Source organism: Spermophilus citellus, assembly GCF_964194105.1.
Source record: "Spermophilus citellus genome assembly, chromosome: 9".
NCBI lineage: Eukaryota > Metazoa > Chordata > Mammalia > Rodentia > Sciuridae > Spermophilus > Spermophilus citellus.
In genome coordinates this window covers 11,543,738-11,557,431 of record NC_138191.1, presented here as the reverse complement: position 1 = coordinate 11,557,431, position 13,694 = coordinate 11,543,738, and positions in this window count along the sequence as shown.

Here is a 13,694-nt window from a genome sequence, read left to right as displayed (position 1 = left end):
GAAAGCCCATGTGCCCTGGGGTCCAAGTGACCTAGTTTAATCCTTTAGGAAGGAAGGGAACACTGAGGGAGGTGACATCCAACCAAGATTTTCCGGAGAAGACCAAGCCACTAATAACAGAAGAAGGTCAGAAACCCAGTGAAATAGATTGGACTTGGAATTCATAACCCTTAGCCTTGAAGATATAGGAAAATTTCTTTCTGTCTTTGAACCTTCATTCCATTTATATAAAAGGTATCAAAAGGAACCTCCTCTAGGTACCCATAGTGCCCCAGTCAATTCTCAGTCAAGGCCCCCCTCCCTATTATGTACCTTAGGGAATTCCTAGTTTTTTCAGGAGTCTTGCTCAGGGAAAAATTCTCTTAGCCAAAAGCCAGGACCCTCTGTCGAGTCGGAAGGGCCCCTGGCATTTTTCCAGAAGTAATAGTTGCGAGGGGAGCCATTAAGATGATGCTGGATTGATTCAATTGTATATTAGACCTTTACACCAGTAATAGGGAAGCTCTTGCTGCCTCAGGTGGCTGGTACTTTGGAGTTCCCGTTGAGTTCTCCGGGGTTCCGAGAGTGATGAATGGGCATGCAGCCCAGTGGAGGGAGTTCCGGTGGGTGTGTGGTGTTCCTGGGGGCCACGTGGGTGGCATTCGGGAGAGTTCCCGGGGAGTGTGCGTGGAGTGCTGGTGGAGTTCGGCAATAAAGAGTGGCTGTTTTGAACCTACAAGTGCTTCGTGGTGGCTCGGTTATTTGTGCCCAGCCAGACTGCGGCAACCCTCAGTTAAAACTCTTTCTACTCCTCAACTAGCTCATGGGCCTAAGGTAGCAGGAATGGGACCAGCAGACCAAAGGCCATTAAAATATATATATATATATATATATATATATATATATATATATATATATATATATATATATATATATATATATATCCCAGGCTACAGAGAAATGCCTGCTTCCTATATAGATAATGCTGTTCCTGGAGATCTGTCCCAGTCCACAGTGGCACAGATGGACTCTCCGACTCTGAGAAAGGGAATCCTTAGTACATAGAAACTTTAAAAAGTATTTCGGTGTGAGTGACTAGCAAGTTCAGTCTCCTCCCAGGTGCAAATGACCGCAGCCCACGTGCCAGGGCACACCCACCATCTTCTTGCAGCCCGGTGGATGAACTGGGGGGCACACTTCCATCCCCCATGATAATCAGAGCTCTTTCCTCAGAATCCACCTTACTAGAAGGACCATTCTCAAGGCTTTTGACAGTATTTCCAGACCCAGTCTAGACTGTTCCCTTGCTGGGGTGTTGTTGTTGGTTTGTTTTTTCTTTTTTCTTTTTATAAATTAAATATGTGGTTTTTAAAATAGAATTATACCCCAAAAACTGTTAAAATACAAAATAACTGGTGAGAGATGGATTCATTTTTGGTGTGATTTCTAAATCAATTTTTTTTATTATTTTTATTCTAATTCTACATATGAGAGCAGAATGCATTATAATTTATATTATACATATAGAGCACAATTTTTCATATCTCTGGTTGTATACAAAGTAGAGTCACATTGTTTGTTTGTTTGTTTTTCTTTTTTAGTGAAAAAGGAAGAAAAGTGTTAAGTAAACAAAAACTATCAACTGGTCAAGAACTCTGCTCTGTTGTAGAGATGTTGTAAAGTGCCTCTCTATCACACAAGATCATTTTTTTGTTGTTGTTTTTTGTTTTTTTCCTGGATGCTGGGGATTGAACCCAGGGGCGCTTTACCACTGATTTGTATCCCGCCCAGGATCCTGATCTCTTTGCGAATAAGAACTGAGCCTCATTCATTTCAGTATCTTTGACTCATGAAAGTCACTAAGTTGGTTAGTTCCCTTCACTTCTAACTTCTTCCTCTTTCTCCTCCTGGATCCCAAGTCTTTACTACTCTCTCTCCATCCAACCTTCGTTAAGTGAGTGTCCTTCAGTCCAATTACGTTATCACCAATCTGAAAACTTACCTACAAATTAAACCAGTGATTCCCAACCTAGATTGCACATTCTAATCCTTGAGAAGCTTGGAAAACCCACCCGTGCCCCAGACCCATCCCAAACTAATTAAACCGGAAACTTCTAGGTGTCTCCCGACAATTGGCTTATTTCTAAAATTTTCTTAGTTATTCTTAGGTTAAAATTTATGATTTCCTTCTGCCTTTCTGGGAAAAAATAAATGTCTCCCTCTTTTCCCTTGCCTAACACTAATCCTTCCAGGTGGGCATCCCATCTGTCCTCTCTCACTTCCACCCATCATCCCACCTTCTGTCTCTAACACTGACTGACCCCTTGGCTCAACCCTTGCCCAGCACACATTCGGAAATCAAATATCTCCCTCTTTCCGGCAGCCTCCTCTTGCTTCAACTCTTTTCTGTTTTTCTTCTCATCCCACCTTCTCTCTCTCTCTCTCTCTCTCTCTCTCTCTCTCTCTCTCACAGTGGATGGAATCCAAGAATGCTCTACCACTGAGCTACTGTTTTGGGGTTTTTTTGGGTTTTGTTTTTGTTTTCGTTTTTGAGACAGGATCTAATCTGTCTACGCTGGTCTTGAACTTACAGTCCTCCTGCCTCTGCTTCCCAAGTTGCTGAGGTGACAGGCATGTGCCACAGCATCCAACTCATCCCACTTTCTTACAGGAGAAGATTCATCACCATCATGCTTGCTCCTTTAACTTGACTATGCCTTGGGTGCCTTAAATGTAATAGATTCCAAAGGAACACGTTCTCTTTCCTGCACCCCCATCCCCTTGGCTAATTTAGACCTTTATCACTTGGGAACTTGTCTCATTCCCTTCCACACCATCCTCATTTCTGTTGCCAATGCAATTATTCCGAAGGAAGAATCAGCCTGTCACTTCCTTGCCTGAAGGAGGCCAAGGGCTGTCTACAGGATGAAGTAAAACCTGGCACTGTATGGAAGGACCTTGCCTCTCTGACTCACTGTTCCCCTACAGCTTGTTCTATTGCTGATGCTCTTTCATCCAAGAACCAAACATTCAACAGACATGCATTCAAACTACTCATCCACTCATTGTTCTATCAATATGGGGCTCTGTGACATCCCAGTCTTCCCACAGTGCTTCACTTGCCCAAAGGTGTGAAGACCTTTCTGCCTGGAAAGTTCTCTGCATCCTCCAAGACTCAGCTATGGCCTCCTCTGCAATTCCTCTCCAACTCCCCCAAGCAAAATTAGACACTCCATCACCCAGAGAGCCTCCTTTGAGCTCTGCATATCTCTGTCTCAGCATTTATGATACTGGAGTTTCCTATTTAAATATCTGTCTGCCCTGCTAGTCTACAAACTTCTAAAGTTGCACAAAACAATGCCTTATTTTATCTTTTTATACCCGAAACTTAACTCAGTGAAGGACCCACAATGGTGAACATTTGTCTAATGAAATGAAAGGCAAGAGAAGAGACTGAGAAAAGATGAATTGTGGAATATGTGATCTTATTTATTTTATTTTTATTATTTCATTAATTTATTTATTTGGTACCAGGGATTGAACCCAGGGAGCTTAAGCACTGATCCACAGCCCACAGCCCTTTTTGAACTTTATCTAGGGTCTTGCTGAGTTGCTTAGGGCTTCATCGTTGCTGAGGCTGGCTTTGAACTCACGATCTTCTTGCCTCAGCTTCCCAAGCGGCTGGCATTACAGGCATGCAACACCACACTTGACAGAATATGTGATTTTAAAGGAATCTGCTTGCAGATAATAGAAGTATGCCATTTGGAGGTTGGGAGAAATCTTTCTGTATTTTATAGATGAAAAAACGGGTACCCAGAATCATACAGCCAATTAGTGGCAATACCAGCACTAGAATGTAGGTCTCCTGACTTCTTGTCCAGTGTTCTATCAACTGCACTATATTTAACTAAACATCCATTGTTTGATTTGACATAAAGATATAGGGCAGGGGTCAGGTCTACACAGGGAAGTTTTAAGAACTATTCAAAGGTCAGCTGCAGAAGATCAGAGGAATGAGGAAGAGGGAGCAGGTTTAGGAAAACTAGGTATGTGGGTATGAATGTACTGAGGATTGAACCCAGAGACGCTTTACAACTGAGCTACATCCCCCGTCCTTTTTATGTTTTATTTTGAGACAAGGTCTCACTAAGTTACCCAGGCTGGCCTCGAACTTCTGATCCTCCTGCCTCAGTCTCTGGAGCCAGCAGGATTTCAGATTGCAGGAGTGCACCACCACACCCAGCTCTGTGCCTTCATTCCCACGCTATCTTTACCTGTACTTCACCTGAGCATGCCTGTGTGGTGTACTTCACCTGTCAGGGGCTTTTCTTTTTCTTTCCTTCTGGGCATGGAAACCAGAGGTGCTGAACTACTGAGTCACATCCCAAATCCTTTTTTCTTTTTTTTTTTTATTTTGAGACAGGGTCTCCCTGAGTTGCTGAGGCTGGCCTTGAGCTTGAGTCCTCCTGCCTCAGCCTCCTAGGTCACTGGGATGACAGGCATGTGCCACTGCACCTGGCTGTATCCAGATTATAAAAATAACTCTCAAAACTAACAAAGGATGGGGCTGGTGTTGTGGCTCAGTGATAGAGTGCTCGCTTAGCATATATGAGGCACCACATAAATGTAAAATGAAGATATTGTGTCCACCTAAAACTTAAGAATAAATTTTTTTTCTTTTTTTTTCTTCTTGGAGGAAAAAAAGAAGAAAAAAAAAGAAAGAAAGAAGGGGCTGGGGATGTGGCTCAAGCGGTAGCGCGCTCGCCTGGCATGCGTGCGGCCCGGGTTCGATCCTCAGCACCACATACCAACAAAGATGTTGTGTCTGCCGAGAACTAAAAAAAATTAAATATTAAAAAAAATAAAAAAAAGAAAGAAAGAAAAAAGAATAAATATTTTTTTAAAAAACTAACAAAGGAGTTAGTATATATATTGCAAAGGAAGAAATATAACTGTTTTTTCTATAAAGAAAAGATAGATTGTTCATTAAATGATATCAGGACAATCAGGTAGCCATTTGGAAATAATAAAATTGAATGCCTACCCCAATTTTATATCTAATGAAATACAGATATAGGGGATAGGGGGTATAGCTCAGTAGTTAAGTATGTACTCAGCCTGCAAGGGACCCAGGTTCAAACCCAGCACCAAAGAAATAAAATAGAGATAGAATAAAGAGGTAAAAAATAAAAACAACAACAGTAATAATATAATTATTAGAAGGAGTGATGGAAGTTTTTGTTTTTATTATTCATTACTGGGGATTGAACTCAGGACACTATCACTGACCTACTTACCCATCCCTTTTTATTTATTTATAAATAAAAACAAATGTGTACAGACCTGACCCCTGCTGTCACTCTTCAGAATTGCCCTTACCCTTTTATTTATTTAGAGACAGGATCTTAGGCTGACCTTCAACTTGTGATCTTCCTGTCTCAGCTTCCCAAGTCCCTGGGATTATACATGTATACCACCAAGTTAAGCTTTTTATTTTTAATTTTTTTTCTTTTAATGTCTTAGAGTAGAGGAAGGCAAGAGGGTAAGAAAAGGGAAAACTATATTGGCCAAATTATATTGTTATATTGTGTGCATGTACGGATATGTAACAACAAATCCCACCTTATGTACAACTATAACGTGCCAATAAAAATGTGGGGGAAAAAAAGATACAAAATAAAACACACAAGCAATAAATAAAACAGGCTGGGGATATAGCCCAGTGGTAGAATACCCCTGGGTTCAATCCACAGTACCAAAACAAAACAAACAAACAAACAAACAAAAAAAGCAAACAAAAAAAAAACACTCTACATACTTGAGTATTTATTTAGTAATTTTATTTAAAAAAAAATAAGTAGTCCTACAGCTTCCAGGGAATTGAAAGTGTAAGACACAGCTCTGGAGGAAATAGTCTACAGGAACCATGTCTGAAATGTCAAATGGATTGAAATAGATGAACAAATCCATATTCTCAAGGTGAATGCTAATAGGCAGATGTTGGAACTACTCAGCGATTTGAAGTAGCAGATAATAAAAGCATTAATTATCCTAACATAGCCACTGTTTATGGAGCTTTGTTATGCACTAGCGTTGGACTAAGGGCTTTGCGAATTATCTCTAATGAGGAAACAGATGCTCAAAGATTTTCAGTAACTCTCCAGTTCACACCGAAAATCATATGCTAATAAATAGGTGATTTCAGTCAAATTCAACATGGTAACTGCAATAGTAGAGCTATATCTACATACCTGTAGACAGATAGGGGAACAAAGTGAGAAGGAAGTGGACAAGCTTTGAGCCATAGGAGGGACACATCATATCAGAGGGGTTTTCCGGAAGTGAGGACAGCTGTATTGTCATGAAAGATGAGTGAGAGCTAGACAGGTGCAGTGTACAACACAGGAGGACTCAGGTGGAGTACAGGTGGAGATCCCCAGTACAGTCATACATACCTAGCTTTTCTAAACCTGCTCCCTTTTCCCCAGTCTCCTTACCTTGTGGCAGCTGACCTTTCAGTAGCTCCTGAACTGTTCCCTTTACAGACCTGACCCCTACTGTCTTTTTTCAGAATTGCCCATTAAATACCAAGTTTTCAATTCTGCAAATGTTTCAACGTAATTGACAAAGGTGCCTAAATAGGTTGGAATTTTTAGTCTAGACTTTATTTTTTAATTTTTAAGTTGTATCTGGACACAATACTTTTATTTTATTTATTTATGTGGTGCTGAGAATCAAACCCAGTGCCCCACGCATGCAAGGCAAGCAGGCTACCACTGAGCCACAACCCCAACCCTTAAATTAGACTTTAAATGTGTAATTATGTTAATTAAGATTTTGTGGTATTGGGGATAGAACCCAAGGGCATTCTATCACTGAACCACATCTCCAGCCCTTTTTCTGTTTTATTTTGAGACGGGGTCTCACTAAGTTGCTTAGGACTTCACTAAGCTGCTGAGGCTGGCTTTGAACTTGAAAACCTCCTTCCTGCCTCAGACTCCAGAGTCACTAGGATTACAGGCATGTATCACCATGCCCTGGCTAGGAAACGGATTCTTTAATTCTGACACTGCATGCAGGAGAATTCACTCAAGAGTGTCCTTAAGTGTGAGGGAAGTTGGATTAAGCAGAGAGAGAAACTGAAATGCAATTGCTGCAGAGGTCCTCAAACTGGGAGAGCCCTTCGAGGTTGTCCCTGCATTGGGACTTTGTAACCCATACCAACCAGTCATTGCATGCAGACTGCACCAGGGAGGGATCTCTGTTCCTCCAAAGACAAGGGGAGTCTCAGCAACACTTACTAGAATTCACTGGGAGCACTTTGCAGAACCTGGCAAACCCTACTTGGCCTCCAAAACCCAACTCGGGGGGCTCAGTTGGTAGAGTGCTTGCCTTGCATGCACAAGGCCCTGAGTTCAATCCCCAGCACCACAAAAAGAAAAAAGAAAAAGAAAAGAAATGGGCTGGGGCTCTAGCTCACTGGCAGAGTGCTTGTCTAGTGTGCATGAGGCACTGGGTTTGATCCTCAGCACCACATAAAATAAACAAATAAAATAAAGGCACTCTGTCCATCGACAACTACAAAAAAAAATTTTAAAAACCCAATTCATATTTTACTTGCTCCCTCCCTCATCAACACCATCTAAATTGGTCTCTGTCTTCCTTTTAGCCCCTTATTCCTTGCACGTTTTCATGGTAGGAAAAATGATGTGTTTACATGTCTATCACCCCACACTGCCTTCCCAAGTATATGGAGTAGAGGAGCCCGAGTCTGCATATCAGAATCCCGAACAGTGCCTGGTACACACTGGTTATTCAATAAATGTATTTTGCACTAAATAAAATTGAATCCACCAATGAAGGAGGAGGTGATAAGTTTACAAGAGGAAAGGCTGGACTTCAATGCCAGGAAGGATAAAAAGGAGGGAGGTGACAGACAGGTTGTGATCTCAGGGCTCTCCCTCTCCCCTCATCTCACTTGGGAAGCAGAAAGGTCAGAGAGGAGGAGCAAGTCTCTGAACTTGGCATTCCTAAAGTGGGGCAGAAAAACTACGGAACCGGTCTAGGTGTCCATCAGTGGCTGAATAGATAAAGAAAATGTAGTGTATATATATACACAGTGGGGTTTTATTCAATCATAAAGAATGAAATTATATGATTTGCAGGAAAATGGATGGATCTTAAGAACATTTCTTAAGCAAATAAGCCAAACTCAGAAAGTCAAGGATGATCTGTTTTCTTTCATGTGTAGAGGCTAGAGATGAAAATGGAAAAGAAAGGTGGAAAGATCTCATGAAAATCAAAGGGAGATCAGTAGGGCAGAGGAAAGGGACCTGGGGAAGGGGGCCGGGAGAGAAAGGAGAAATACTAGGGCACGATACTGACCAAATTATGTTGCTGTAGTGTGTGCATGTATGAATAGGTAACAACACATCCCACCACTATGTGTAATTATAATGCACCAATAAAATATGTTTCCAAATAAAGTGAAGCAGAAATTGGGAAGCAAAAACTACAATCTGTAAACAGTCATGCTGGGACTGAAAGGCAGACGTAAAAAAACCCAGAGGGAGGGGAAGGAAAGGTCCTCTAGGGAAATTAAACATCTTCCTGCCCTCCCTCCCTACTGACAGCTGTCACCCAGATTTTAAAAAGGCACAGAAAACAAGCTCACAGATGCAGGCATGAACAAAACCTCACACACACACATACACACGGGATTGCGTTCCAAGATACAGAACACAAAAACACAGTCACACAACGAAAGAAAAATGAAATAGGTTATTATATAAATGAAACACCTACAAATTCCTTTTTTCCTTTCTTTCTTTTTGCATGTGTGTGTGTGTGTGTGTGTGTGTGTGTGTGTGTTACTGAGATTGAACCCAGGGACACTCTACCACTGAGCTACATCCTCAGTCCTTTTAATTATTTTGAGACAGGGTCTTTCTAGGTTGCTGAGGCTCTCCATAAGTTGCTGAGGGGGACCTCGAGTTTTTGATTCTTCTGCCTCCTGATTTACTCAGATTACAGGAATGTGCCACCTGTGCCCAGCAATGCCTATGAATTTGAGTCTCTATCACTAGTCAGCAGTCAACCCTCTCCCACCTTCCAGATCCTATGCCTAGAAAATAAAACTGGATTTCAGGTCCCACAACATCCCCTTTGCTTTAGTCCCGGGTCTGGTGGTTTCTTTTCCGGTTTCTTAGCACCTTAACAGGGAAGAGTGAAAAAAAAAAAGCCTCTGCTAGTGGCCAGCAGGGGGCAGTGTTTAATAACCAATTGTTAGGACTTAGCGGGAAGGAATACAGATCAGAGAAATGTCCTTAGATCAACACCTCTCTTTGACCCTCCGGGACCAAATCTTGCTTCTGTTCTATTATTAAACCCCTCTCTCTTCTGAGCTGCAGTTTCTCCATCCTCAGTTTAGGTTTTCTAGCTTACCCATTCCCAACTTTCCAAAGACTGAACACGGGGGTCTCCCTCTCAGATGACCCCATATCCTCTTGTGCCTTCTCATTCTACCTTGCTTCCTAAGGTGGTCAGGGCTCCTGCCTTACGTTTGATCTGATGGAAGGGGCATTGGATGTCAGGCCCTTTCACTGCCCTGGACTGGTGTCTTGTACAGTGCACAAACTGTATAACAGTACATGTTGACCCTGCTACTAACTACCCTTGATGAATTATTTTAATGAGCACCTTCATGATGATCTCATTTAATTCTTATAACATGGCAGATCTTATTATTGTCCCATTTTGCAGATGAGGAAATTGACACACAGAAAGGGCATGTAGTTTGTTCATAGTGGCACAAAGATAAAGATGAATATGGAGCTGGGATGCAGATTCCCTGGCTGCCAGGTATGAGCTTTCTCTCCCTCGGCCACAGTCTTGCTGCCAGTGCCTCTGCCTCTTTCTGCCCCACTCCCTCTCAGCCTTACAGACAGATGGTTGTGATCCTGCTGAAGTAGGAGGATTGCAAGTTAGAGGCAAACCAGGGCAACTGTATGAGACTTTGTCTCAAAATAAAAAAAAAAAAAATTAAAAGATGGGTGGGGTGTAGCTCAGTGGCAGAGCACCCCTGGATTCAACCCCCAGAACTCAAAACAAAAGAAAACAAGACAGATGGCATCTCGGCTGGCCTCCTCCTTGTTTCCCTGCACTCACATCCCGGACTGTGACCCTCCTGTGAGTTCCTTTCTTCTGTCCACGGTCCTTACTGGGTCAGATTCAAGAACATAGCAAAGGATAGGAGAAAGAGGAGGAAGGATAAAGCACAGGGTGGTATGAGGAGCCCGGGGCATAAAAAAAGGAGAAGAGAAGGTGAATTAGGCAGGCGCTGCATTGGGGACGGAGGAGGAAGGGGGGTGGGTGAAGGGAGAGCAGCCCAGCCTGCACCATGCCCACCCTGGGAAGGGGGCACAGACAGGGCCTTCATTGTGTGGGCACAAAGGGGCCATATGCCTGGCAGCCTACACAGTGAGTGTGTGTGTGTGAAGGGAAGGAAGGAGTGGCTTAGAGACCCCCCACTCTCAAACCCCTGGGGCCCGGCCTTCTGCTCTGTCCCCGGGAATGAGGGTTGCTGAGATGGAGGGCAGAGGGGAGCCATTATGACAGGCAGGATTGGAAGGTCAGGGGCCTGTGGGTAACTGGGGCTGGGAGAGAGCCCGGACAGCTGGAAGGGGCCCTGTTGCAGATGGGATCCTTGGGAAGAAGACAAAGGAGGAAGGAAGGGGTGAGAGGTGCCAGAGTCTTGCTCACCTGGGCCCCCACGCTGCCCCCTCCACCCCCCCACCCCCCACCCCCCCACCCCGCCCACCACCTGGGTTTTGGAGGGAAGTGAAAGGAGGCCACGGAACTCTCTTCTTCTAGCAATCTCTTTCCTCCCTCCCCCTTGTCTGTTAGTCCAGAAGCTCTCACTCTCCCTTCAGCCCAGGGACTCCTGTCTCCCTGACCACCCTCTTCTACCACCCATTCCCTGTTCCCCCCTCCTCCTCCTTCTCCTCCTCCTCCTCCTCCTCCTCCTCCTCCTCCTCCTCCTTCCCCCATCCTGCCGAGTGGAGCGGCAGCCGAGGCCAATCGATTATCTGAAGAAATTCGGAGCTAGCAGTAGAACAGCTGCAGCTGCCCCCTCCTACCACCCCCAGGCCCTGAGGGACCCCTGAGGGGAGGGGCCCCTAACCCCTCTGCTCTCCAGCCTGGGAGGGAGGCAGGGAGCTCAGAGCACCGAGAGTGGCTGCTGAGCAAGGAGAGACCCAGAGCACTGGGGGGTGCCAGGAGCAGAAGAGTGGGGTTATAATCCCAGTCGGTCATCATGGATGAGTCACATCACCTTTCTGGACAGGGGTTTATCTACCTTTAAAGCAAAGGTGTTGAGCTGGGCATGGTCCTGCCTGCTCATGATCCCAGCTTCCCTGGAGGTTGAAGCAGGAGGATTACAAGTTCAAGGCCAGCCTCAGCAACTTGGTGAGAACCTGTCCCAAACGAAAAAATAAAAGGGCTGGGGGTATAGCTCAGTGGTAAAGTGCCCCTGGGTTCTTTAATCCCCAGTACCACAAGCAAAAAAAAAAAAAAAGGTGTTGGATTCAATGATTTCTATACTCCCTTCTAACTCTCATCCTTTGCTGCCCCCTCATCTCAGTCCAGCCCTCCCTCTTGCCAGTCTCTGGGGTTAGCTTCCTCCCACTGTTTGCCTACAGCATTCTCATGGACCTCCGATTTGGAAAGGATCTTCAAATGGACCTAACCAGGATTCCATCTGAGGGAGGAACGACAGTATCTCTGCATGTGATTGATTCTTCAGCCTCTCCACTTGGATTCCTCTTCCTTGAGGCAAGTGCTTTCCTTTCTGGAGGGCTCCAGGTTTTGCAAATCTTTTTTTTTTTTTTTTTTTTTTAAAGAGAGAGTGAGAGAGGAGAGAGAGAGAGAGAGAGAGAGAGAGAGAGAGAATTTTTAATATTTATTTTTTAGTTCTCGGCGGACACAACATCTTTGTTGGTATGTGGTGCTGAGGATCGAACCCGGGCCACACGCATGCCAGGCGAGCGCGCTACCACTTGAGCCACATCCCCAGCCCCTGCAAATCTTTTCTTGGAATTAAAATCTGCCCTCCTATAATCTCTACTCACCGGTCACTAATCTGGGTTCTGCCTCCTGGGGGCCACCAGAATGTGTTTTTGCAGTAGTGAAAATAAAACCCAGGGGCACTCTACCACTGAGCTACATCCCCAGACCTTCTTAATTTTTATTTTGAGACACAGTCTTGAGCTAGTTTGCCCAGGTTGGCCTCAAACTTTTGATCCTCCTGCCTCAGCCTCCTGAGTCACTGGAATTTGGGGGGTCCCACCTCTGTACCCACTTTAGATCTACTCTTATCAAGACACATAGCCTCCATTTTCTACCATCTCTTCCATGAAATATCTCTAGACCTTTTGCTTTCTTGACCACGCAACTCTGAATCTTCTCTAGTTTATCAATTTGGTGATAATGTGGAGTTCAAAAGAGCACCACCCATCTGTATGGATCATTTCAAGGAGGCAGAGGAGAGTTGACAGCAGAGGGCATCAAGAACATGGCTTTAGGGGCTGGAGGTGTGGCTCTGTGATAGAGCACTTATTTCACATGCTTGAGGCTCAGGGTTCAAATCTCAGCACTGAAGAAAAGAAAAATGTGAGTCTAGTCCTAGTTGTATGACCTTGGGCAAGTCCTGTACCCTCTGAAGACTTTAGTTTTGTTTTTTGTTGTTGTTGTTGTTGTTGTTGTTTTTATTTTTTTTTAGTTGTAGTTGGACAATACCTTTATTTATTTGTATGTGGCTCTGAGGATCAACTTCAGAGCCTGGCGCCTGCTAGGCGAGCACGCTACCACTGAGCCACAACTCCAGCCCAGGACTTTAGTATTTTTATTATTTTTGGATCACATCCAGGATAACTTTGATGTCTGATCACCACTCTTTTTTATCCCTTTCCTCATTTTTTTCTCAGTCCCAGGTCCTGCATCGTGTTCTCCCCAGTATCTTAAAGCTGAGGAACACAGATGGGCTGTGGTGCACGCCTGTAATCCCAGGATTGGGGAGGCTAAGGCAGGAGGATCACAAGTCTGAAGCTGGCCTCAGCAACTCAGCAAGGCTCTAAGCAACTTAGTGAGACCCTGGCTCAAAATTTTTAAAATTAAAAAGAAAGGGGGGGAGGCTGCGGATATATCTTAGTTGGCAGACTGCCTGCCTCGAATGCACAAATCCCTGGGTTCAATCTCCAGCACCACCACCACAAAAAAAAAAAAATTAATTAAAAAAGGGCTGGGGGTGTAGCTCAGTGGTTAAGCACCCATGGTTTCATGGTTTCAATACCCAGTACCAATAAATAAGTAAATAAAGCTGGGGAACACAAAATAGACCAAAAACTGAAACTTCAAGGAAGTTTGACCTAGTCTAGAGACAATAAAGGAGAAAGCAATGTCTGGATTCCATGCCATGGGTTTCCACAGGACATATGTTTAACTTGGATTTCACTGGGACACTCAGGCCCATAAGAAGTAGGAGCTAGAGCACATCAGAGATGTTAGCAAGTGCCACCTGATAAGCACCAATTTAGGAGTACATGGAGCTTAAGTGAGGAGATCTGGAAACTGTTAGACCCTCCCCTGACCTCTCTACCCTGTGGCCCCTTCTTTCCATTTTCATGCACCCACCACACTGAGCTTTCATGACCACC